Source organism: Dreissena polymorpha, chromosome 11 (assembly GCF_020536995.1).
Source record: "Dreissena polymorpha isolate Duluth1 chromosome 11, UMN_Dpol_1.0, whole genome shotgun sequence".
NCBI classification, from domain to species: Eukaryota; Metazoa; Mollusca; class Bivalvia; order Myida; family Dreissenidae; genus Dreissena; species Dreissena polymorpha.
Window position 1 is genome coordinate 33,068,525 of NC_068365.1, and position 25,234 is coordinate 33,093,758.

At 35.3% G+C, this 25,234-nt stretch overlaps 2 protein-coding genes across 2 annotated transcripts in view; one reads left to right on the plus strand and one right to left on the minus strand.

The window, feature by feature from the left end:
- LOC127851661 (ultra-long-chain fatty acid omega-hydroxylase-like) overlaps window positions 1–25,234 on the minus strand; it is a 134,890-nt gene that overhangs the window by 85,480 nt on the left and 24,176 nt on the right. The gene's annotated exons all lie outside the window — the stretch shown is intronic.
- Window positions 8,227–25,234, plus strand: part of LOC127851658 (E3 ubiquitin-protein ligase XIAP-like) — a 51,196-nt gene continuing 34,188 nt past the window's right edge. The window contains exon 1 of the mRNA XM_052385478.1: window positions 8,227–8,596. The gene's annotated coding sequence lies outside the window, so the exon portion shown is untranslated. The remainder of the gene's footprint in view (window positions 8,597–25,234) is intronic.

Genomic DNA, 25,234 nt, shown 5'->3' on the forward strand with positions numbered 1-25,234 from the left:
GCTAGATATAATTAAAGCGATGTATATTACCGTTATATCGAAAGTAAAAAATAATAATCAGCTCAGTGAAGATTTTGAAGATTTTGAATGCTTTCTTTGTGTAAGACAAGGTGAATCGCTCTGAGCATTTTTATTTTCAATGTACCTTAACGACATTGAAGAACATTTTATATCACGTGACTTCCGAGGGCTAGAGATATAGGTATCTTAAAATTATTTTTGCTATGACATGAAGATGATATCGTACTGCTATCAGTGACTGAAACTGGACTTCAAAACAGATTACACTTGTTAGAAGCTTAATGTGAAAAATGGAAGCTGTGTGTAAATACTTATAAGACTGAGCTTATGATTTTAAGAAAAGGTACACTGAAAAAAAAACGTTATTTTTACATTTATTGAGAAAAAAAGACATTGTTTAACATTTTACTTATCTTGGGATTGTTTTTACAACGAGTGGCTCTTTTAATGGTACCATATCTGGGTCAAATGCCCCAATAAACTAGGTCACCAGGTCAAATCTTAGAAGCACCGTATAACAACTACAGATGCCACATTCATTACTGAATTCATTTAAACTTTTAGAAACACGTTGTAACCATTCTGGAGACCACATTTATGACGACGTCTTAATGAAACTACGCTATGGTGTTTATCTGTGTCAGATGCGTACACTCACTGGGTCACCGTGTGCTAACTAAAAAAAAACTGTGTTACCATTCTAGAACCCATATTAATGACTCAATTGTAATTACTCTTAGTCAGAATGTTTTGTTTATCTTGACATTTAATTGGCCTAGTCTAAATTGAGATAATGCGCGATCAAACTACGCCACTAAGTCAAATCTGATTCACACCGTGTTGCCACTATTAAAGCTTAATGTATAACTCAGTTATGATGAAATTTGGTCAGAATATTATCTTGACAATATATATGCCAAGTTTGAATCTGCGTCTAGTGCGTCCAAAATCAAGATCACTTGTTAAAATGATTAACACACATTGTTACCACTCTATTCGCAACATGTTTGACAATATATAGGCCTATATTATGTTTGGGAGACCTAGATCCCCAGATCAAGGATTTCTTGTTACCATATTAAGAGGCCACGTATTTATTCAGTCTTTATGAAACTTGGCCCGAATGTTTATCTTGAAATGATCTAGGTCAGGTTCAAACCCATGTCATGGGAATCCTTAACCTAGGTCGCCATTAAAAATCAACTTTAAGTCACTTTAAGAGCCACATTTATGACTTAACCTTGATGCATCCTTGTCAGAATATTAATCTTAACCATATATATCCAAGATTGATTCTGGATCATCAGGTCAAATCTTAAAAAAACCCAGAAGGACCCTAAAAGCCACACTGATAATTCGATATAAATGTAATTTTGTAAAATGATTTATCTTGACAATAGCAGGGAAATGTTTAAATATGGAACAAGTGGTGTCAAAAACCAGGTCCATTTTTCGAAGCTTGGTGAACCGCGAACTTGGGTGGGCGCTTCAAGGCCATTAACGTACTCATGTTTGGTTGAACTCGAAACCTTCCTAAACAAGGCTATTCAAAAATAAAATTAAGTGTTTTACCTTAAAAAAGGTGATACGAAGGTGAGATTGTGAAATCATGTAATCTCGAACAAACTCGTGTGCTGATAAATAAAATCCATGCGTTAACATATATTATAGTGTAATACATTTTTTATTGTCACTAACTCGTCAGGGGATCAACCTATTGATCCTATCCGATAGCTGGTTGTTTTTTCAAAATGAAACGGTGTCCACACACTTGAGTACGCAATTTAAATAGCGAAGCCCAGTACTGTCAAGTTTCAATACACTGTCCGCCTTAACACGATTTGAGACGCAATTGTCGTTTTGTCAAATGAAGTTCGCCATGTAAAAATCACGATAACATCCGAAGATTTTCCGATTCAGTTCACAGTACATTGAAACATGCAACATATCTGGGCGCAACATCTAAACGTTTGGAGTCCTTGTAGATTAATTCAAACTGTCGGAGATTAATGTTGACTCTTTAAACACTAGTCAATGTACAAACGTGTTTTGTGGATTTAAAGAAAATGTTAACGTCCGGTGAGATTAAGGTAAATCTAATTCATTGAAAACTCTGCCTTTTACCGAGCGTCTGTGTTAAAATAATAATCTATCTATCTTTGAGCTATGACTACATACAAGTTAAATTCGAAATCGTTTTTGGTCTGTAGCCAAATAAATAATATTTGTATTGTACTACTATTGTCTTATAAAAAGAATTAGATGATCGAATTAAGAAGATGCAACTGAATGCTTGAGAAAAATTCAAACAAATCCATGAGATTCATACCTTTATTAATTACTTATTGACAAAAGTTGAATCCTAAACTGAATTTATGTGAAATAAAAGACTCATGTTTAAATGCCTCTTGATACAGCTTTCTCGCTGTAATACCTCTTCAAAAGTAAAACGTACTACTCTTACAATTCAATGGGTGCGGTTTAAGCAAACACCCCCCCCCCCCCCCACTAACACCTCATTGCGATCATCACCGGACTGAATTACCAATACAATACAGAAAGTATGCGTATGTAGGTGTTATTTTGGTGATTTCCCTATCCGATCGTGTATCATGCCATGGGTGCAACACTCACTGGTTAACCACCATCTTCGATTACCGACATATTTTATATGTTAACCCCCGAATGCGGTCTAGTATACGTTACTGAATAGTTAATAAGAAGTATGTGGTTGGACAACATAAGCGTCACAATTCCCACTTAAGGTCAAGCGTGGCTTTTTGCATATATCATTCCGATACATTCGTCTTTCGGAAGTACAACGTTTATTTTAAATATAACGCGCCGGAAGCAAACTGATGCGCAACTATTCACATATTTATTGATAGTCATAAACATATACTACACCATTTATCAGTTGTGACAAATTGCTTCACATTATACAAGTGATTAATAGCTCAACGAGTAGTTTGGACTTTAAACGTGCACCGTGAGTACTTGTTCAAAATAAAGTAGTTTCTTATAAACAAGTTATTGATATTGATGTATATATAATATTACCATATATGTATTGGTAAAAATACAAATTGAACGAGTTTTCAACCGAGTGTTTCTGTCAATTTTTCTGTAATTTGAGTCATTTAACATGGTTATTAATTAATAAGTGCTTTATTGTAAAACGTTTTGTATAATTTTTAACAGACGCTATATATGTACGCACTCCTAAATGCAAGGAAACCGCTGTCAATTTTGTGAAAATACGTGTTGTTTTGTTATTGTGACACTTTACAACAACTACAAACTCAACCTTAAAATACAGGATATTATCGTTAGTGAACGCACAATTATCATGTTGTACAATGCTTGATGATACCGGGTATTGTGTTTGAATCCTTTTTCAAAAACAATTAAAGCATGGCGTAGGAAAACTGTGCGTTATTGATTCTTGTAACTGATCAGATTTCAATGTTCTCACGACCTGCCTCATTTTGAGTTTGACTCCGTGTATGTCGCACTACGAAGCTTCTGTTTAAAATTTACAAAGTTAATTTGATTTTCGGTTAAGATGTTGAACATTTTATTTCAAATTTGCAATTCTGGCCGAGAACGTAGTGTTTTGTCGTATATTCGACTTAAAACAAGTCAACTTGCGAGAACAATATGACAAAAACAGCCATCATATGCTAGTGATTTGAAAGAACAATTGTAGTAGAATCAAAATAAATGTATCTCTAGAAATGTTAAGTTGTTGTTTCAAAAAGGAGTCAAATTTGCAAATCCAAGTAGCTGAACAAATTTTTGTTAAGTGATCTGTTAAACTAACGCTTATGTGCACGCAGCACTTTGAGAGACCATATCAATACTTTGCGAATCATTGCCCAACGCCACTGGGCAAAATGGCTGCATAATGAGGTTATCTATTAAAGCGAGACTATACGATTTTGTCAAATATTTATGAATTTATATAAAGTGTATAAAAAAACTTCTTATACAAATATTTCAATATAAATTAAAATAAAAGTTAAGAAGAACATGTGTCGAAAAAATACGAAATAAGCCAGATATTTAATTCTGAAATCCAAAATATATATACGGTCGAATTTGCCAGCAGGTATATCATGCATGTACGATGTGAATCTATATTTATTTTTACGGATAATTTCAATTTCCTGCAACGATATCTATTCATACGACACACGAACACTAACTTCGATCCTAATAGAACGACGAACGCGTCGGTTATTGTAGGAAAATATGTACTAAATATCTTTGTCACAATCGGCTCGGGGCGCTAATTTGTCTTTGCTGCATTTTTATAAAATTCGTCTTCAATGTGTATTTTTTCTTGCCTATTTTGTGTTTTTTAACATATTTTTATCAAAGATTACAATTTACTACATATTAAAATCGTATAGTCTCGCTTTAAGAAATTTAACAAATCTGTCTTGAATCTTTATGTCCGAGCAGGTAAATGTTTTACTCTCATGCAAATTAAAACACGAGCGGTGCGTTTTAAAGATTCTGATGTTATAAAAAGGCAAAATGAACGTATGCAAATAATAATATGTGCGTTTGTTCATAAATAACTTCATGCATCTCAAACTATTTTCACGTATGCATTGTTGCTTAAATGAAGGTTTTGAATTTCTTTTTTAGGCCATCGAAATGTACAAAGGTTAACAAAATCATATTATTGCCTTTCGTTTCGCTTCGTTTCGTTTATTATGCTCTCCCAAAATTTTTGGGGGAGCAAATAATCGCCGCTTCGTCAGTCCGTGTGTCCTGCCGTCCGTGCACAATTTTTGTCCGGGCTATTTCTCAGCAACTAATGACCGGAATTCAATGAAACATTATGGGAAGCTTCACTACCAAGAGGAGATATCATGCATATCATCAGCGGGTTCTGATCGGATGATTTTTCACAGAGTTATGGCCCTTTGAAATTTTCCATTAACTGTACATATAGTGCAATTCTTGTCCCCCCAACTACTGACTGGAATTCAATGAAGCTTTATGGGAAGCTGAACTACCTTGAGGAGATGCTCATGTTATTTGTGGCATAACAACTAACATAAGGAAATCGTTATAAGAAGGCTACTACGTATTGCTATTGCTGTCATAACAGAATTGCATGTCAGCGACTTCCTCTTAAACTTAAAGTGAAAGCTGGAGAAGAAACAAATTGTCACTTGCAGTCATAACACTAAGTTTGTATGATAATCGCACAATGGTTTTTTTCATTTAATTAACTTTTTTAAAGGTTTGACTTTTTTCAATCATGTTAAACTCATGAACATATCTTCCAACACATTACAATGTTGTAGTAGTAGGACTAGTAGTAGTAGTAATAGTAGTAGTAGTAGTACTAGTAGTAGTAGCAGTAGTAGTAGTAGTAGTAGTAGTAGTAGTAGTAGTAGTAGTAGTAGTAGTAGTAGTAGTAGTAGTAGTAGTAGTAGTAGTAGTAGAAGTAGAAGAAGTAGTAGTAGTAGTAGCAGTAGTAAAAGTTGTGTTAGTAGAATGAGTAATAGTAGTAGTAGTAGTAGTAGTAGTAGTAGTAGTAGTAGTAGTAGTAGTAGTAGTAGTAGTAGTAGTAGTAGTATTACTAGTAGTAGTAGTAGTAGTAGTAGTAGTAGTAGTAGTAGTAGTAGTAGTAGTAGTAGTAGTAGTAGTAGTAGTAGTAGTAGTAGTAGTAGAAGAAGTAGTAGTTGTTTATGTAATCTCAATATGTAAAACGTGTGTATCTTTAATTGAATTATTGGATGTCTTGCTGAAACTAAACGAGGTGTGAGTATATTTACAAAAAAACGGGATCCCAAAGAGCGTAACGTTTTACGAAGAAGGCAATCCCGTTCAAGTGTTCGTAAACAAAATTGCTAAATGAAGGAGCGCTTAAAGTACCTCATAGCGTAATAAACGCATACTTCTTGGTTTCCTTTAAACTTAGGCGCAGCATGATGTGTGAATTGATTTTTTGTCGTATTTGATATGTATTGGATTTCGTAGAGATGTTGAAAAACATGCATGGAAAAAGCCATGATAAATCGCTCGAAGTACGAACATTTGTAATACGGAAACGATAAAGAAAACGTGCAAATGTCAAGTAGCTTCTCACGGATATCTTTTATGCTCCAAGTTTGATGAATCCAAGACAAGAATGCGATGCCTTTAATAAATCCACTGTGCGGGATCGATCTAATGAGGAAAATTATTACCAAGAAAAAACTGGCTTATAATAGCCACTCCGGATAGAAGGATACACTCATCCCCTCGCATTGAATGATTGCATTCCTAAATATTCGAGGTCATGTCATAATTGGTTTATTTAAAAAAATGTTTTTTCGTTAAAATGCTTAATTAAAAAACATTATCTTGCTTAATTTATAATTTAACAAATCGCCTCATTTACAATCATTCCTCGTCTAACTATTTCCAAGTGGGCTTTAAAGACAACAATATTCTGGACGGATACTAATTCGGGTTGAATACGATTGTAGCGCCGTTAAATGTCGCATCGCCGTTATATGTCGCAGGCTACGAGATTTGTCGCAACGTTGACGATAAATGTCGCAAGGAACGATTAATGTCGCAAATCCTACTAACGATATATGTCGCAACTTTAACGATTAATGTCGCAAAAATTTCAACTGCCGATATATGTCGCAACATTACCGATAAATGTCGCACACCTTAAGTTTGTAAGTAATGTTTAAATGAAAAGTTGAAGTAAAAATGACTAAAAATTTCAGGTTACATCTAGATTATCCACGAGGTTTATTCGGGCCGACTTCCACCAGAATAGTCAGTTTTAGTTAATATTGTCCGAAATGGTCAGTTGTAGTCAGTATTGTCCATAATTGTCAGCTGCGGTGAAGATCGACCGAAGCGGTCATAGTTATTCATTTTCGACCAAAAACGTTAAGCTGTAGTCAAAAATGACAAATCCTTGTTTTAAATTGGTCGGAAATCGGAAAAGCGAGGGTACCGTAAGTTACATGTTTTGACTCTGAGAGAATTAAAGTAACTAATGCATATCGTAATAGTGGTGGAAAACTTCAATTGTAACATCGGTACTAGGCAAGGGGACGTAGCCAGTACAATAATTTTTAATTTATACATGAACGAGTTGTCTACCTTTCTGAAATCTAAAGGTCATAGGGGTATTTTTATCACCGAAGACATTTCCGATATAATTTGCATTCTTTTTGCTGATGACGTTGCGAGATGCGCTCATACTGAAAATACTGTTATGACAATTAACCAACAAAAAGACGGAAATCATTGTTTTTAGAAACGGAGGTCCGCTAAGATCATACGAACATTGGGTCTTTAAAAATAATCCCGTAAATGTCACATCTCTGATCGGTATATAAATACATGGGTCTAAGTCACATCTGTATATAAATACATGGGTCTATGTCACATCTGTATATAAATACATGGGTCTATGTCACATCTGTATATAAATACATGGGTCTATGTCACATCTGTATATAAATACATGGGTGTATGTCACATCTGTATATAAATGCATGGGTTTATGTCACATCTGTATATAAATACATGGGTAAATGTCACATCTATATATAAATACATGGGTCATGTCACATCTGTATATAAAACATGGGTAAATGTCACATCTGTATATAAATACATGGGTCTATGCCACATCTGTATATAAATACATGGGTCTATGTCACATCTGTATATAAATACATGGATTTTTGTCACATCTGTATATAAATACATGGGTCTATGTCACATCTGTATATAAATACATGGGTCTGTGTCACATCTGTATATAAATACATGAGTCAAATGTCACATCTGTATATAAATAAATATAAATGTATTCACCACAACTGACCATTTCGGACAATACTGAACGCAATTGACACTTATGGAAAATTCTGACCACAATTGACCATATCGGACAATACTAACTAAAAGCTGACCATTCTGGTGGAAGTCGGCTCAAAGAACCTCGTCGGGTAATCAAAATATAAATTGAAAGTTTTAGTCATTTTACTTCAAGTTTTCGTTTTTAACATGACTTAAAAAGGTGTGCGACATTTATCGTTAATGTTGCGACATATATCGGCAGTTGAAATTTTTGCGACATTTATCGTTAAAGTTGCGACATATATCGCCAGTAGGATTTGCGACATTTATCGTTCCTTGCGACATTTATCGTCAACGTTGCGACAAATCTCGTAGCCTGCGACATATAATGGCGATGCGACATTTAAAGGCGCTACATACGATACGATAGTCGGAAAATATTGCGATACACCGCTTTACAAATGTATACATATGTTTTCATGTTAAGCATTGATGGCGTAAAATAGTACAGTATCAAAGTCCGGTTGGATTTATAAGCTTTTTGTGCAAAGTCTGGATAACGAAACAAAAGAAGGATGTGTGTGTATAAAAAAAAACGTCCGATTTAATGTGTTCCGTGTATTTAGTAATGCGCGGTGAAAATATTTAGAATTGGGAATACTTTTTCGTCTGGATTTTAAGTAACATGGTGGATCGGTTTACCTAAGAAGTGCAAGACTATTTGGCAGCATCACGGGTATGCATTGTTTATATATATATATATATATGCCCTTTTCACAGAGCACGGCCCACATATCGAAGTCGGCGGAAACAAGAAAAAATATCGAGATAACGAGATGTCCGATTAGGCGTTTTCAATGAAATAACAGATATAAATTAATTTCATAGAATTCACTTCTTTTTCGCGATCGAAGCTAATCTTAATCAAGTTAATTAATGCGAAAATTACAGACAATTGTACGTTTTTAACAATAGAATGTATCATTTGTAATACAATAATTACATACCGAATGAATGGAACCGATGATTCCTTTATTTGTGTTAGTTTATGAGGAAAAACGAAGCCTTTTATCGCGTCACGAACAAAGCATATTTGACACGGCCGCAATTTAGGAAATTCTTGACGCGTGCATGTAGGATGTTACCCATTTCAAATATAAAGATGCGATGTATTAATCCTTTGTTTCGGAAAATGATTTTGGTATCAAAATAAAGATGAAAGATTGAATTTTAGGTTAATGTATGCACATTGTGAATAAAATGTTTATCAAAAGCGCATTTTATCGCTAATTTTCAATAAGTATTTCGGCCTTACGACAGGCTGTGTATTAATTGCAGTTAATTGCAGTAAAAGTGACATGACTTACTCAAGTGTTAATGGCTAAGGACATTAGACACGTGTGATCATTGATGCAATTAACAGATCAATTATCTACCGCACGTAGTTGGGAGCAACCTGTCGAAGCGGGACGGTGAAGTATCAAAGAAAAAAATTCTCACCTCTGCCGACACTGGGACAGTGATTCGCACTTCGAGATAAATCACAGTAAAATCGGGACTCGGGATAAATTTTTATATCGAGATATCGAATTATTTGAGATAACGAAAATCGAGATATGCGATATTTATTAATATAGATAAAGAAGGAAAAAGCTGGGACATTGTCTTACATCGACATATCGAGAAAATCGAGATATGCGATGTCGAGATAACGAGAGTAGACTGTATACATATATATATATATATATATATATATATATATATATATATATATATATATATATATATATATATATATATATATATATATGTGTGTGTGTGTGTGTGTGTGTGCTCTGTGAAAAGAGGTTTAATGCAGTTGTGTAAAGTATCGTCCCTGATTAGCCGTATCATAAACGACGACACTTTCCGCTTTAAAAAAATGACTTTTTTGTTTAAAGAAAGTCTCTTCTTAAATATTCATTCAATTCAATTCATTTAATTTTCGCTATTATTTTCCGATTTCAGATCATGTATATTCAAAATTTTACGCCCACGCTTACGTGCAAGCAAACACGCATTAACATTAGCATGCAATGACAAACGAACGCATACTTGTAAAATCTCCAAATCAGGAGATGTGTTCTAAACCATTCGATCGGGAATAATCATTTTTTTTAGACATTGCGGAAATTACGGATTGTAATGAATACTGAAATGATATTCGAATATTGATAGTTAAGTTTTTCGCTATTCGAATCTATTAACAAATTGAATTGTACACATACGATTCAATTTTCCAAGCTTACAAACTTACAAACTTACAGAAAATATCCTCTTCATGATTGCCTTAAATATCGATACGTACTGTGTTAAAGAGTGTGTAATTTCCTTGCTGAATCATGCGAATGGAAACATTTTGGACATCTCTACTTAGATGCAAACATGAGTACATTTATATTAGCCATCTATCAATAAATTGACTTTGTACAAGCAGATAATTAACGTAAGCAAGTTATCATTTTATAAGAACTATAAAAATTGTGTTTGTTTAAAGAAAAATGTCTAATATTCTGTGTTATCATAAATATAGAGTCTGCCTTTTTGCTTAAAAGAGCAAGGTTTTCAAGCAGGTGTTACTGTAATGTATACGGACACTTATGTCATTAAATATCAAGTTAAATATTGCCACATTCGTAGTTTACATAATACGTACCTTGAGTGTCAAGGTGGAATTGCTTTAAAGTGACATGTTGGTTTATCTGCAACGCGGGGAGCTTCACGTTGGTCTTTTGCCGAGCCGTAATTTAAAATTAAATTGGAACATTATTATACATATTAAACTTAAAGAGCATAAGATTCTATCGTGAGCGTCATTAAAATAGTTGTATAATTACATGCCTATTTCTTTAATTCCTCTATCGGCTTCAAATATCGCAGACAAACAAAAAGATTTTTGTTACTAATTGCTAAAACATGGTCCCAATACAAATATTGATGGCATATTTTAAATACTAAAATAACAATGCCCCTGTGACACATGGATAAATTGTAATTGCATGTTCAAGAAATACCAAGTATTATAATGCAACCCAGCATTTACTGTATCCAGAATATACATGCGTCGGGACCCAGAAATAACGAATAAATACGAAATTTATTTAGTCCACTACAGTCCGACAGGCAAGATGGGTTTATAAATTATTAACGTACATAAAGTTATTAAACGTTAAATTAGATTTTGATTGGGAGAAGCGCATCGTTGTAAAATTTGCTGTTTTTTTTTACTTTGGCAGTAAATAATTAAAATCACCGGTTCTATCTAGATCTTTGTCAGAATTGGTACCGCTTTTGTAGTGTCGAGCAACGTGCCGTGCGTCGCTTCGACTGCTGTGTTATTAACGCCAATGTCAACAGTTGACATTCAATGTGGCTTTAACCGGATTCCGTAAATATTAAGACCTCGTGACTCACTAGTAGGAAGGATATCTTTTTTTTACAGAGGGATACCAAATTGTTTATAAATAAACCATGCGTAGTTTCCATTTATATTATCGTTTCAGAATATAGTAAGACGCCAACAATTACGTTATGGACTTTCTTTCTGCAATTTACAATATGTTTAATAACATTTTAAAACATATTTTAATTAACTTAGCAGCACATTTTAATTAAATGTATATTTATTATAAGAAAATTATAAAGCTTATTTCTAAACTTTGACCGAAATCTAATTGCTAAACGTTGAACAAATAAGACGCAAGTATATACATATAACAGCACCAACTAGTTATATAATTAACATTTACTGGGACTGATAGGTCAACAACATGTATCGTACTTTATTTGTTGTGCTCGATGTCTTCTGCACTACCTAAAGTACGCGTTTGTGTTTTCGTTGTGTTTGTGTGTATACTTTGTTTAATAAATCTTTGTAGTTTATCGATTATTTTATCTTGTAAGTGCGTCGAGTCGTTCGGGAAGGGGACAACGACAACGAGCGAGGCATGGTATTGTAATGCGCATGCGCCAACAAGAGACTTTAAATAGATTCTGGGAAACCAACAAGTTATAAATAATAAAACTTCATGTTTACATTTCCGTACGTTATACTCATTGAGTATGGGTCCGAAAACTATTTATGTTCATTTAACATAACTCTTATCAAATGGAAGCATTATTTACTAGTATTGATCATTATATTTTTTGTACAAAGGAACTTTATTTTTACACACGGGGAACTATCCAAGATCATACATGCCAGAATTGTTCAGGTCTGAATCGGGACATTCAATACAAAATTGTCGGGAAATTTGACCAAAAAGCAGGACACTTAAAACGATCAATCATTCCACCTTTACTTAATGTCACATATATATTTTTAACTCATGGTTGTGCCAGTTGTAAAACTATACATTTATTATTATTACATGATCTCTTGTGAATTAAAATTGATAATCAACCAAAATAAACATGTCTCAATTTACTTTTTTTAGCCCGCTTTTTTGAAGAGTACATATGTTTCCCCATCCCTGATCGAGAGCACTGTAAGCACTGTAATTGTCTAGTGAAGGACAGTATCTTTATAGTGCACTGTATATTCACTTGATCAAGGTTCACTGGTAGGGGATGTAATTCTTGACTACTTTGTTACCTTTTTCTGAACATCTAAGTGTGTTCGTTCCAAAACAAATCCACTGAAGGAATGTATATTAACTTCATGTTTTTCAAATAAAATTGCGCAAAAACTCTCATGTGGTCGTGAAGGGAATGCGCGTTTTGTTATTGTGTAATGCTAGTTCAGATTGAACTATTCAGATTGCGTGACAAGATCTCTATCCTGTGAAGCGTTGCAATAGACACATCGAAAACTTCCTGTTTTTTGGTATTTGTTAAATCATGATAACGATAAATAACTTCGCTGTATTTGTATTTGGCTTTTAAGACAAAATAACTTCCCTGAATGGTTGTTTACCAGATAGCTATCAGAGTAGCACATCACATTAACCTTTGTGTGAGTTACAGAGCAATACAGAGATGAATGGCATGTCATTGTTTATAATGTCTGATTTGAATAAAAGGTAAAACAAGATCACAGAATAACTCTTCCTTGAGGTGAACATGGTAACAATACACTTTTGTAATAACAAACTCTTGGTTCAAAGCCGGGACTCAGTTGGTGCAGACTTGTTGAACCATATCTAATAAATCTATTTGTCAAACAACTGTTTCTTTCAGATTCTCAGATTATTTTCATGGAAAACCAGTGGATTATCAACACCTTCTGAATTATTGTATGAGTCCAACAGATTCACCCTAAAGGCAAACACATATTTGTCCATAGTTCTTATTATGGTATCCATTCCTTAAATTTACAACACCTCAGATAATCACAGTTAGAGTTCAATGTAAAATCACTAAGATTATTAATTTGTACATAAAATGACATATGTTTATAAATTTATATTGACCAATCTTTGTCTATAATAAGCATGCATCATGATGTGTCTTGAAATGCATTTTGGCTTGTGAGGTCAGGGTCATTGTTAATTAACATAGTAAAGCAGCTCCCTCTCAATGCATACATGACAGATTTTTTCAGGTGCAAATCGGGACATTCCATAAATAATTGTCAGGAAATTTGACCAAAAAGCAGGACACCTAAAACGATCAATCATTCCACCTTTACTTCAGTCAGTAGTCAGTTTATAACTTACAAAAACACTACTTTTCTGCCCAATTTTGACGATACATGTGTTTCAGAAATTCGTGAACACAGCGTTCTCCATTCTCCGGAAGTAAACAAACTTAATAAAAATGAACTGAATTGTGGGGTTTGGGGATATGCCTTGATTTGACATCCAATCGGTACAGGGATATCCCCCAGAACATTTGTTAATCGTGTGACGCGATGTGAGCGCATCGTAACTTTTCTTATTCAACCAATTGTCAATTTACACCAAATTTGGATTGATGCAAAATGTCACAAATTATTTTCTGAAAATCAGTTGAAAACGAACGTTAATTTATGTGAAACATTGATGCGTATTGTTCAGCATCCAATTTGTTTGATGTACACAATCGGTGTTTTGACAGGTTTTATAATCTTAGGTGGTATAATACACAGGATAATAGTGTTATGGCGTTTATTTCTGTATGATACATCTTTCGATAGCAATAAGAGACCCCTATCATAAAAACACCGTGGTGTGAATGCCTGATAAAATCAATAATTTGTGGATAAGGTGTCAGAAACAACACTGGTGCACTCGAGTAGCGGAAGCGTGTTGTTAATTGGGGGCAATAAAGGGATTAGCTATGGTAAGTTTTAGCCAGACAGAGCTAGAATAGCGAGTTTTATTGGGAACTTAACGACTTTACATCGTTTTTTGACGAATGTCGGGACAAAAAGTCTCATATCGGGATGCCGGGACAAAGAGCCCAAAAGCAGGACCGTCCCGCCGAGATCGGGACGTCTGACATGTATGTCCAAGATTATACTGTAAATACTGATTTATACTGCATTATATAAAATTATCCTATATAATATAGGTCCATACGAAAACTGTTTTATGACTGATTTTGCATGCATGTAATTTAGTTTATCTTTTATGAATAACCCGATTTCTCGTTTATAATATGCAATATATTCGGTCACCATTTGTTGATTAGTCCACTATACTTTTATCTCAAATCGTTGAATAAAAGTTCAATGGACAGTATAAAAGGCCGCTATTAAGAGGTTGGCCGAGTTTCATCAACTACAAGGTGAAGGGAATTTTATCTTAATATTTTTAGTGAAAGGAATGAAAAAAAAATGCATCTGATTTTTTTTAAAACATGTTACAAAAACAATGCTAATATTTATAGCAAAACATCTTATATTCATTTAAGCCTTTATTTAAAAAAAATACTACTGGGAAAAATGAAAATGTCGAGAGGACGAAAATATGACGGTACTAAATACAAAATACTGGGAATAATAAAAATGTATATAGGAAGACATATATTAGGGCATGAAACACATTTAAGTTTGTAAACTATTCCATGGACTTCAATCAACGAAGAACAAACATTAAACCAATGGTGTATACATACGCCCTTTAAAAATAATGTTGGTAAAAAGTATAAATCGTGGTTTCCAACCCACATGTACTCTAACTTTGTAACAGCATGATTATAGCTCAGCACGTTAGCTTAATGCACTATAAATCCAATATTTATAATTTGAAGTATTTGATTGAAGGATCATAAAATTTACATGAGCATGTTCTATTTGTTGACAACAGAATACCATGCCTTGGCTGTTGTCATTAACGTATAACAACAGGCGGAGCATGTTCTATATGTTGGTAATTGAAAACCACGTCTTGGCTGTTGTCTTGGACGTATAACAACAGACGAAGCATATGCTATATGTTGACAATAGAATAACATGCCTTGAATGTTGTCATGTACGTATAACAGCATGCGGAGCATGTTCTGTATGTCGACAATAAAATACCATGCCTTGGCTGTTGTCATGAACGAATAACAACAGGAGGAGCATGTACTATATGTTGGCAATAGATTATCATGCATTGGCAGTTGTCACGAGCGTATAACAACAAGCGGAGCATGTTCTATATGTTGACAATAGAATACCATGCATTGGCTGATGTCATGAACGAATAACAATAGGCGGAGCATGTTCTATATGTTGACAATAGAATACGATGCCTTGGCTGTAGTCATGGACGTATAACAACAGATGGAGCATGTTGTGTAAGTTGACAATAAAATATCATGCCTTAAATGCTATCATGAGCATATAACACCAGGTGAAATATGTTCTATATGTTGACAACAAAAAACCATGCCTTGGCTGAGGTCATAAACGCATAACAACAGGCGGAGCATGTTCTATATGTTGGCAATAGAATACCATACATTGGCTGTTGTCACGAGCGTATAACAACAAGCGGAGCATGTTTTATATGTTGACAATATATGTATCCCGGAAAAAGCAACTATTTGGAAAACCCCACTTATCTGCTGGTACAAATAAACATGACCCATTTATAATCCTTTCAAAATCACACACCGTATAAACCTTTATTATTTAAATAAAGCTATCATTGGTTGATATAATGGACCAGCGTTGTTTGTACCGGGGTGATTAGTGGGTTTTTCTAAACGCGTGCTTTTCCGGGATCAGTCTATAGAATACCATGCCTTGGTTGTTGACACGAACGTATAACAACAGGCGGAGCATGTTCTGTATGTTGGCAATAGAATCCAACGTCTTGTCTGTTGTAATGGACATATAACAACAGACGGTGCACGGTTTATATGTTGACAATAGAATACCATGCATTGGCTGTTGTCATGAACGTATAACAATAGGCGGAGCATATTCTATATGTTGACACTAGAATACTATGCATTGGCTATTGTCACGAACGTATAAGAACAGGCGAAGCATGTTCTATATGTTGACAATAGAATATCATGCCTTGACTGCTGTCATGAACATAAAACAACAGGTGAAGTATGTTCCGTATGTTGACATCAGAATAACATGCCCCGGCTGTTGTCATGACCAGATAAGAACAGGCGGAGCATGTTCTATATGTTGACAACAGAATACCATGCATTGGCTGTTGTCATGAACATATAACAACAGGCGGAGCATGTTCTATATGTTGGCAATAGAATACTATAACGTGGCTATTGTCACGAACGTATAAGAACAGGCGAAGCATGTTCTATATGTTGACAATAGAATACCATGCATTGGCTGTTGTCATGAACATATAACAACACCAGATGAAGCATGTTCTATATGTTGACATCAGAATACCATGCCCTGGCTGTTGTCATGACCAGATAAGAACAGGCGGAGCACGTTCTATATGTTGACAATAGACAATCACGTCTTGGCTGTTGTCTTGGACGTATAACAACAGGCGAGGCATGTGCTATATGTTGACAATAGAATAACATGCCTTTATTGTTGTAATGTACGTATAACAGCAGGCGGAGCATGTTCTGTATGTTGGCAATAAAACACCATGCCTTGGCTGTTGTCATGAACGTGTAATAACAAGCGGGGCATGTTCTATATGTTGACAATAGTATACCATGCCTTGGCTGTTGTCATGAACGAATAACAATAAGCGGAGCATGTTCTATTTGTTGACAATAGAAAACCATGCCTTGGCTGTTGTCATGAACGTATAACAACAAACGGAGCATGTTGTTCAAGTTGACAGTAACATATCATGCCCTGACTGCTGTCATGAACATATAACACCAGGTGAAATATGCTCTATATGTTGACAACAAAATACCATGACTTGGCTGTTGTCATGAACGTATAAAAACAAACGGAGCATGTTGTGTAAGTTGACAATAGAATACCATGCCTTTGGCTGTTGTCTTGAACGTATACCAACAGACGGAGCATTTTCTGTAAGTTGACAATAAAGTATCATGCCCTGACTGCTGTCATGAACATATAACACCAGGTGAAATATGTTCTATATATGGACAACAAAATACCATGTTTTGGCTGTTGTCATGATGGCATAACAACTGGCGGAGCATGTTCTCTATTTGTGCAATAGACTACCATGCCTTTGCTGTTGTCACGAGCGTATAAAAAAGCGGAGCATGTTCTATATGTTGACAATAGCATACCATGCCTTGGCTGTTGTCATGAACGTATTACAATAGGCGGAGCGTGTTCTATATGTTGACAATAGAAAACCATGCCTTGGCTGTTGTCATGAACGTATAACAACAGACGGAGCATGGTCTGTAAGCTGACAATAAAATATCATGCCGTGACTGCTATCATGAACATATAACACCATCTGTAGCATGTTCTTTATGTTGACAACAGATACCATGCCTTGGCTGTTGTCATGAACGAAAACAATAACCGGAGCATATTCTATATGTTGAAAATAGAATAACATGCCTTGATTGTTATCATGTACGTGAAACAGCAGGTGGAGCATGTTCTGTATGTTGACAATAAAATATCATACCTTTACTGTTGTCATTAACGTATAACAATAGGCGGAGCATGTTCTATATGTTGACAATAGAATACCACGTCTTGGCTGTTGTAATGAACATACATTATAACAAAACAAGGTGCTCGGTTCATATGTTGACAAGAGTGTACCATGCCTTGGTTGTTGTCATGAACATATAACACCAGGTGGAGCATGTTCTATTAGTTGACAACAGAATATCATACCTTTACTGTTGTCATGAACGTAAAACAACAGGCGGGGCCATTCCTATAGTTTGTCAATAGAAAACCATGCATTGGCTGTTGTCATGAACATATAACAAGACCAGATGGAGCATGTTCTATATGTTGACAACAGAATACCATGCCTTGGCTGTTGTCATGAACAGATAAGAACAAACGGTGAATGGTTTATATGTTGACAATAGACTATCATGCATTGGCTGTTGTCTTGGACGTATTACAACAGTCGAGGCATGTGTTATATGTAAACAATAAAATAACATGCCTTGATTCTTGTCATTTACGTATGATATCAGGCGGAGCATGTTCTGTATGTTGACAATAATATACCATGCCTTGGCTGTTGTCATGGAAGTATAACAACAGGCGGAGTATGTTCTATATGTTGGCATTAGAATACCATGCATTGGCTGTTGTCACGAGCGTATAACAATAAGGGGAGCATGTTCTAAAAGTTGACAATAGAATACCATGCCTTAGCTGTTGTAATGAACGAATTACAATAGGCGGAGCATGTCCAATATTTTGACAATAGAATACAATACCTTGGCTGTTGTCATGAACGTTAAACAACAGACGAAGCATGTTCTGTAAGTTGACAATACAAAATCATGCCTTGACTGCTGTCATGAACATATAACACAATCTGTAGCATGTTCTTTATGTTGACAACAGATACCATGCCTTGGCTGTTGTCATGAACGAAAACAATAACCGGAGCATATTCTATATGTTGAAAATAGAATAACATGCCTTGATTGTTATCATGTACGTGAAACAGCAGGTGGAGCATGTTCTGTATGTTGACAATAAAATATCATACCTTTACTGTTGTCATTAACGTATAACAATAGGCGGAGCATGTTCTATATGTTGACAATAGAATACCACGTCTTGGCTGTTGTAATGAACATACATTATAACAAAACAAGGTGCTCGGTTCATATGTTGACAAGAGTGTACCATGCCTTGGCTGTTGTCATGAACATATAACACCAGGTGGAGCATGTTCTATTTGTTGACAACAGAATATCATACCTTTACTGTTGTCATGAACGTAAAACAACAGGCGGGGCCATTCCTATAGTTTACCAATAGAAAACCATGCATTGGCTGTTGTCATGAACATATAACAAGACCAGATGGAGCATGTTCTATATGTTGACAACAGAATACCATGCCTTGGCTGTTGTCATGAACAGATAAGAACAAACGGTGAATGGTTTATATGTTGACAATAGACTATAATGCATTGGCTGTTGTCTTGGACGTATTACAACAGGCGAGGCATGTGTTATATGTAAACAATAAAATAACATGCCTTGATTCTTGTCATTTACGTATAATAGCAGGCGGAGCATGTTCTGTATGTTGACAATAATATACCATGCCTTGGCTGTTGTCATGGAAGTAAAACAACAGGCGGAGTATGTTCTATATGTTGGCATTAGAATACCATGCATTGGCTGTTGTCACGAGCGTATAACAATAAGGGGAGCATGTTCTAAAAGTTGACAATAGAATACCATGCCTTAGCTGTTGTCATGAACGAATTACAATAGGCGGAGCATGTCCAATATTTTGACAATAGAATACAATACCTTGGCTGTTGTCATGAACGTAAAACAACAGACGAAGCATGTTCTGTAAGTTGACAATACAAATCATGCCTTGACTGCTGTCATGAACATATAACACCATCTGTAGCATGTTCTTTATGTTGACAACAGATACCATGCCTTGGCTGTTGTCATGAACGAAAACAATAACCGGAGCATATTCTATATGTTGAAAATAGAATAACATGCCTTGATTGTTATCATGTACGTGAAACAGCAGGTGGAGCATGTTCTGTATGTTGACAATAAAATATCATACCTTTACTGTTGTCATTAACGTATAACAATAGGCGGAGAACGTTCTATATGTTGACAATAGAATACCACGTCTTGGCTGTTGTAATGAACATACATTATAACAAAACGAGGTGCTCGGTTCATTGGTTGACAAGAGTGTACCATGCCTTGGCTGTTGTCATGAACATATAACACCAGGTGGAAAATGTTCTATTTGTTGACAACAGAATATCATACCTTTACTGTTGTCATGAACGTAAAACAACAGGCGGGGCCATTCCTATAGTTTGCCAATAGAAAACCATGAATTGGCTGTTGTCATGAACATATAACAAGACCAGATGGAGCATGTTCTATATGTTGACAACAGAATACCATGCCTTGGCTGTTGTCATGAACAGATAAGAACAAACGGTGAATGGTTTATATGTTGACAATAGACTATCATGCATTGGCTGTTGTCTTGGACGTATGACAACAGGCGAGGCATGTGTTATATGTAAACAATAAAATAACATGCCTTGATTCTTGTCATTTACGTATAATATCAGGCGGAGCATGTTCTGTATGTTGACAATAATATACCATGCCTTGGCTGTTGTCATGGAAGTATAACAACAGGCGGAGTATGTTCTATATGTTGGCATTAGAATACCATGCATTGGCTGTTGTCACGAGCATATAACAATAAGGGGAGCATGTTCTAAAAGTTGACAATAGAATACCATGCCTTAGCTGTTGTCATGAACGCATTACAATAGGCGGAGCATGTCCAATATTTTGACAATAGAATACAATACCTTGGCTGTTGTCATGAACGTAAAACAACAGACGAAGCATGTTCTGTAAGTTGACAATACAAAATCATGCATTGACTGCTGTCATGAACATATAAAACCAGGTTAAACATGTTTTATATGTTAACAATAATATACCATGCCTTGACTGTTGTCATGAACGTATAACAACAGGCGGAGCATGTTCTATATGTTGGAAATATGATACCATGCTTTGGCTGTTGTCACGAGCGTATAACAACAAGCCGAGCAAGTTCTATATGTTGACAATAGAAAACCATGCCTTGGCTGTTGTCATGAACGAATAACAATAGGCGGAGCATGTTCTATATAATGACAATAGAATACCATGCCTTGGCTGTTTTCTTGAACGTGTCACAACACACGGAGCATATTGTGTAAGTTGACAATAACATATCATGCCTTGAATGCTGTCATGAACATATAACGCCAGGTGAAATATGTTCTATATGTTGAAAACAAAATACCATGCCTTGGCTGTTGTCATGAACGCATAACAACAGGCGGAGCATGTTCCATATGTTGTCAATAGAATACCATGCCTTGGCTGTTGTCACGATCGTATAACAACAAGCGGAGCCTGTTCTATATGTTGACAATAGAATACCACGCCTTCGCTGTTTTCATGAACGTATACCAATAGGCGGAGCATGTTCTATATGTTGACAATACAATACCATGCTTCGGCTGTTGTCTTGAACGTATAACAACAGACGGAGCATGCTCTGTAAGTTGACAATAAAGTATCATGCCCTGACTGCTGTGATGAACATATAACACCAGATAAAATATGTTCTCTATGTTGACCAAAAAATACCATGTTTTGGCTGTTGTCATGAACGCATAACAACTGGCGGAGCATGTTCTATATGTTGGAAATAGAATACTATGCCTTTGCTGTTGTCACGAGCGTATTAAACAAGCGGAGCATGTTCTATATTTTGGCAATAGAATACCATGCCTTGGCTGTTGTCATGAACGTATTACAATAGGCGGAGCGTGTTCTATATGTTGACAATAGAAAACAATGCCTTGGCTGTTGTCATGAACGTATAATAACAGACGGAGCATGGTCTGTAAGTTGACAATAAAATATCATGTCTTGACTGCTATCATGAACATATAACACCATCTGTAGCATGTTCTTTATGTTGACAACAGAATTCCATGCCTTGGCTGTTGTCATGAACGTAAAACAATAACCGGAGCATATTCTATATGTTGACAATAGAATAACATGCCTTAATTGTTGTCATGTACGTATAACAGCTGGTGGAGCATGTTCTGTATGTTGACAATAAAATATCATACCTTTACTGTTGTCATTAACGTATAACAATTGGCGGAAAATGTCCTATATGTTTACAATAGAATGCCACGTCTTGGCTGTTGTAATGAACATACATTATAACAAAAAAGATGCTCGGTTCATATGTTGATAATAGAATACCATGCCTTGGCTGTTGTCATGGACATATAACACCAGGTAGAGCATGTTCTGTATGTTGACAATAGAATACCATGTCTTGGCTGTTGGCATGTACATATAACACCAGGTGGAGCATGTTCTATATGTTGACAACAGAATATCACACCACAACAGAATATCATACCTTTACTGTTGTCATGAACGTAAAACAACAGGCGGGGCAAGTCTTATAGGTTGCCATTAGTAAACCATGCATTTGCTGTTGTCATGAACATATAACAAGACCAGATGGAGCATGTTCTATATGTTGACAACACAATACCATGCCTTAGCTGTTGTCATGAACAGATAAGAACAGGCGGAGCATGTTCTATATACTGACAATAGAAAACCACGTCTTGGCTGTTTTCATGAACATATAACAACAAACGGTGCATTGTTTATATGTTGACGATAGACTATCATGCCTTGGCTGTTGTCTTGGACGTATAACAACAGGCGAGGCGTGTTCTATATGTTGGCAATATAATACCATGCCTTGGCTGTTGTCACGAGCGTATAACAACAAGCCTAGCAAGTTCTATATGTTGACAATAGAATACCATGCCTTGGCTGCTGTCATGAACGTATAACAATAAGCGGAGCATGTTCTATATTTTGACAATAGAATACCATTCCTTGGCTGTTGTCTTGAACGTGTAACAACAGACGGAGCATGTTGTGTAAGTTGACAATAAAATATCATGCCTTGACTGCTGCCATGAACATATAACATCAGGTTAAATATGTTTTATATGTTGACAACAAAATACCATGCATTGGCTGTTGTCATAAACGCATAACAACAGGCGGAGCATGCTCTATATGTTGGCAATATAATACCATGCCTTGGCTGTTGTCACGAGCGTACAACAACAAGCGGAGCATGTTCTATATGTTGACAATAGAATACCATGCTTTGTCATGAACGTATTACAACAAAAGGAGCATGTTCTGAATGTTGACATTTTAATATCATGCCTTGACTGCTGTCATGAACATATAACACCAGGTAAAATATGTTCAATATGTTGACAACAAAATACCATGCACTTGATGTTGTCATGAACGCATAACAACAGGCTGGGCATGTTCTATATGTTGACAATGTAATACCAAGCATTGACTGCTGCCATGAACATATAACACTAGGTGTAGCATGTTCTATATGTTGACAACAGAATACCATGCCTTGCTGTTGTCATGAACGTATTAGAACAGGCAGAGCATGTTCTATATGTTGTCAATAGCATACCATGCCTTGGCTGTTGTCACGAGCGTATAACAACAGGCGGAGCATGTTCTATATGTTGACAATAGAATACCATGCCTTGGCTTTTGTCATGAACGTATAACAATAGCCGGAGCATGTTCTATATGTTGACACTAGAATACCATGCCTTGGCTGTTGTCATGAGCAGATAAGAACACGCGGAACCTTCTATATGTTGACACTAGAATACCATGCCTTGACTGCTGTCATGAACATTTAACACCAGGTGAAATATGTTCTATATGTAAACAATAGAATATCATGCCTTGACTGCTGTCATGAACATATAACAACAGGTGAGGTAGGGGCATGATATCAGCATATTAAGCATGGTTATTACAAACTGGACAGGTGTTTTTTCCAGTGTACACCAGTTCCCCACCCCGCACCATCTACGCCACCAACAGATTGAGACTAAATCAAAATTAAATCTCATCTTTGTAAAAATTTAAATATCTTCGATTAAAACTTAATTACATAGGAATTGACACTGTATTACAAAATTTGTCCAAAAATTCGCAGTCTAGTCAGTTTATTATTTAGGAGTGCATGGACACAATCTTGGTAGTCACATTATGCGACTTCGGGCCGGGAAAGTGAACACACGCATGTGAATGAAAGTCAATACAAAACAGGTTTAGTTTTGAAGTAACATTTGTGCTCTTTTTGTATTATTGATTGTTATTCACGTAAAATTATATGGTAGTTTCAGCTAGAATATCAGCAGATGTTGTAGCAATAAATACGATCATGGTGATATTGTAATATTATAATTGTTTGTGGTTGTCCTTGTGTTCATGCTGTTAAAGCGTTTTTAATTTACTTGTATGTATTTGCTTTAAAATATGTACGGGAAGGATGCACACAAAACAAATTCCATATGCTTGACTAATGTATACACCTTTTAATTGAAGTTAATTTAACTTAGATAATAATTAATATTCATCATTATACATTTCACTTTCACAACATCATATATATATATATATATATATATATATATATATATATATATATATATATATATATATATATATATATATATATATATATATATATATATATATATATATATATATATATAAATGTAACAAAACAGCACTTATATATTACACAACATCAAACATCTTTTTAAACGTAAAACTGAATAGATTTGTACGGCTTTTCAATATTTATCTATCTGAGTTATATATGCACTTATTTGGTAAGTACCAAACATTATTTTTGAAATTATAAACAAAACCCATTCAAATAGAAAACAAGAGCTGTGTTTTCGAAACAAAAATGCCCCTACTGAGCCGCTTTGAAGCCATATATTTTACATTTTACCTTGAAGGATGACCTAGACATTTCACCACTCAAAATGCCAAATTTCATGTTGCTATCTTCAATATTGTAAAAGTTATGACCAAGGTTAAAGTTTTGGGACAGAAACACAGACACATGCATGCAATGACAGACAGACAGGCCAAACACAATATAACCTTGATCATTCGATCAGGGGGGCATACAAAATCTCCCTGTTGCGAACATGTGTTTAAATGTCAACCAAATAATAAAGGTCTCACAAGTTCAGCAGAAGATTGCATCACATGTCACTAGATGTTGTGGCATGCTTAGTCCGTATTTTATGTCGGTCTTGTTTTTTTAAATAAATGTAACACTTGATTTAAAATAAATATTAGATTTTTGAAAACTATTATACAACACATG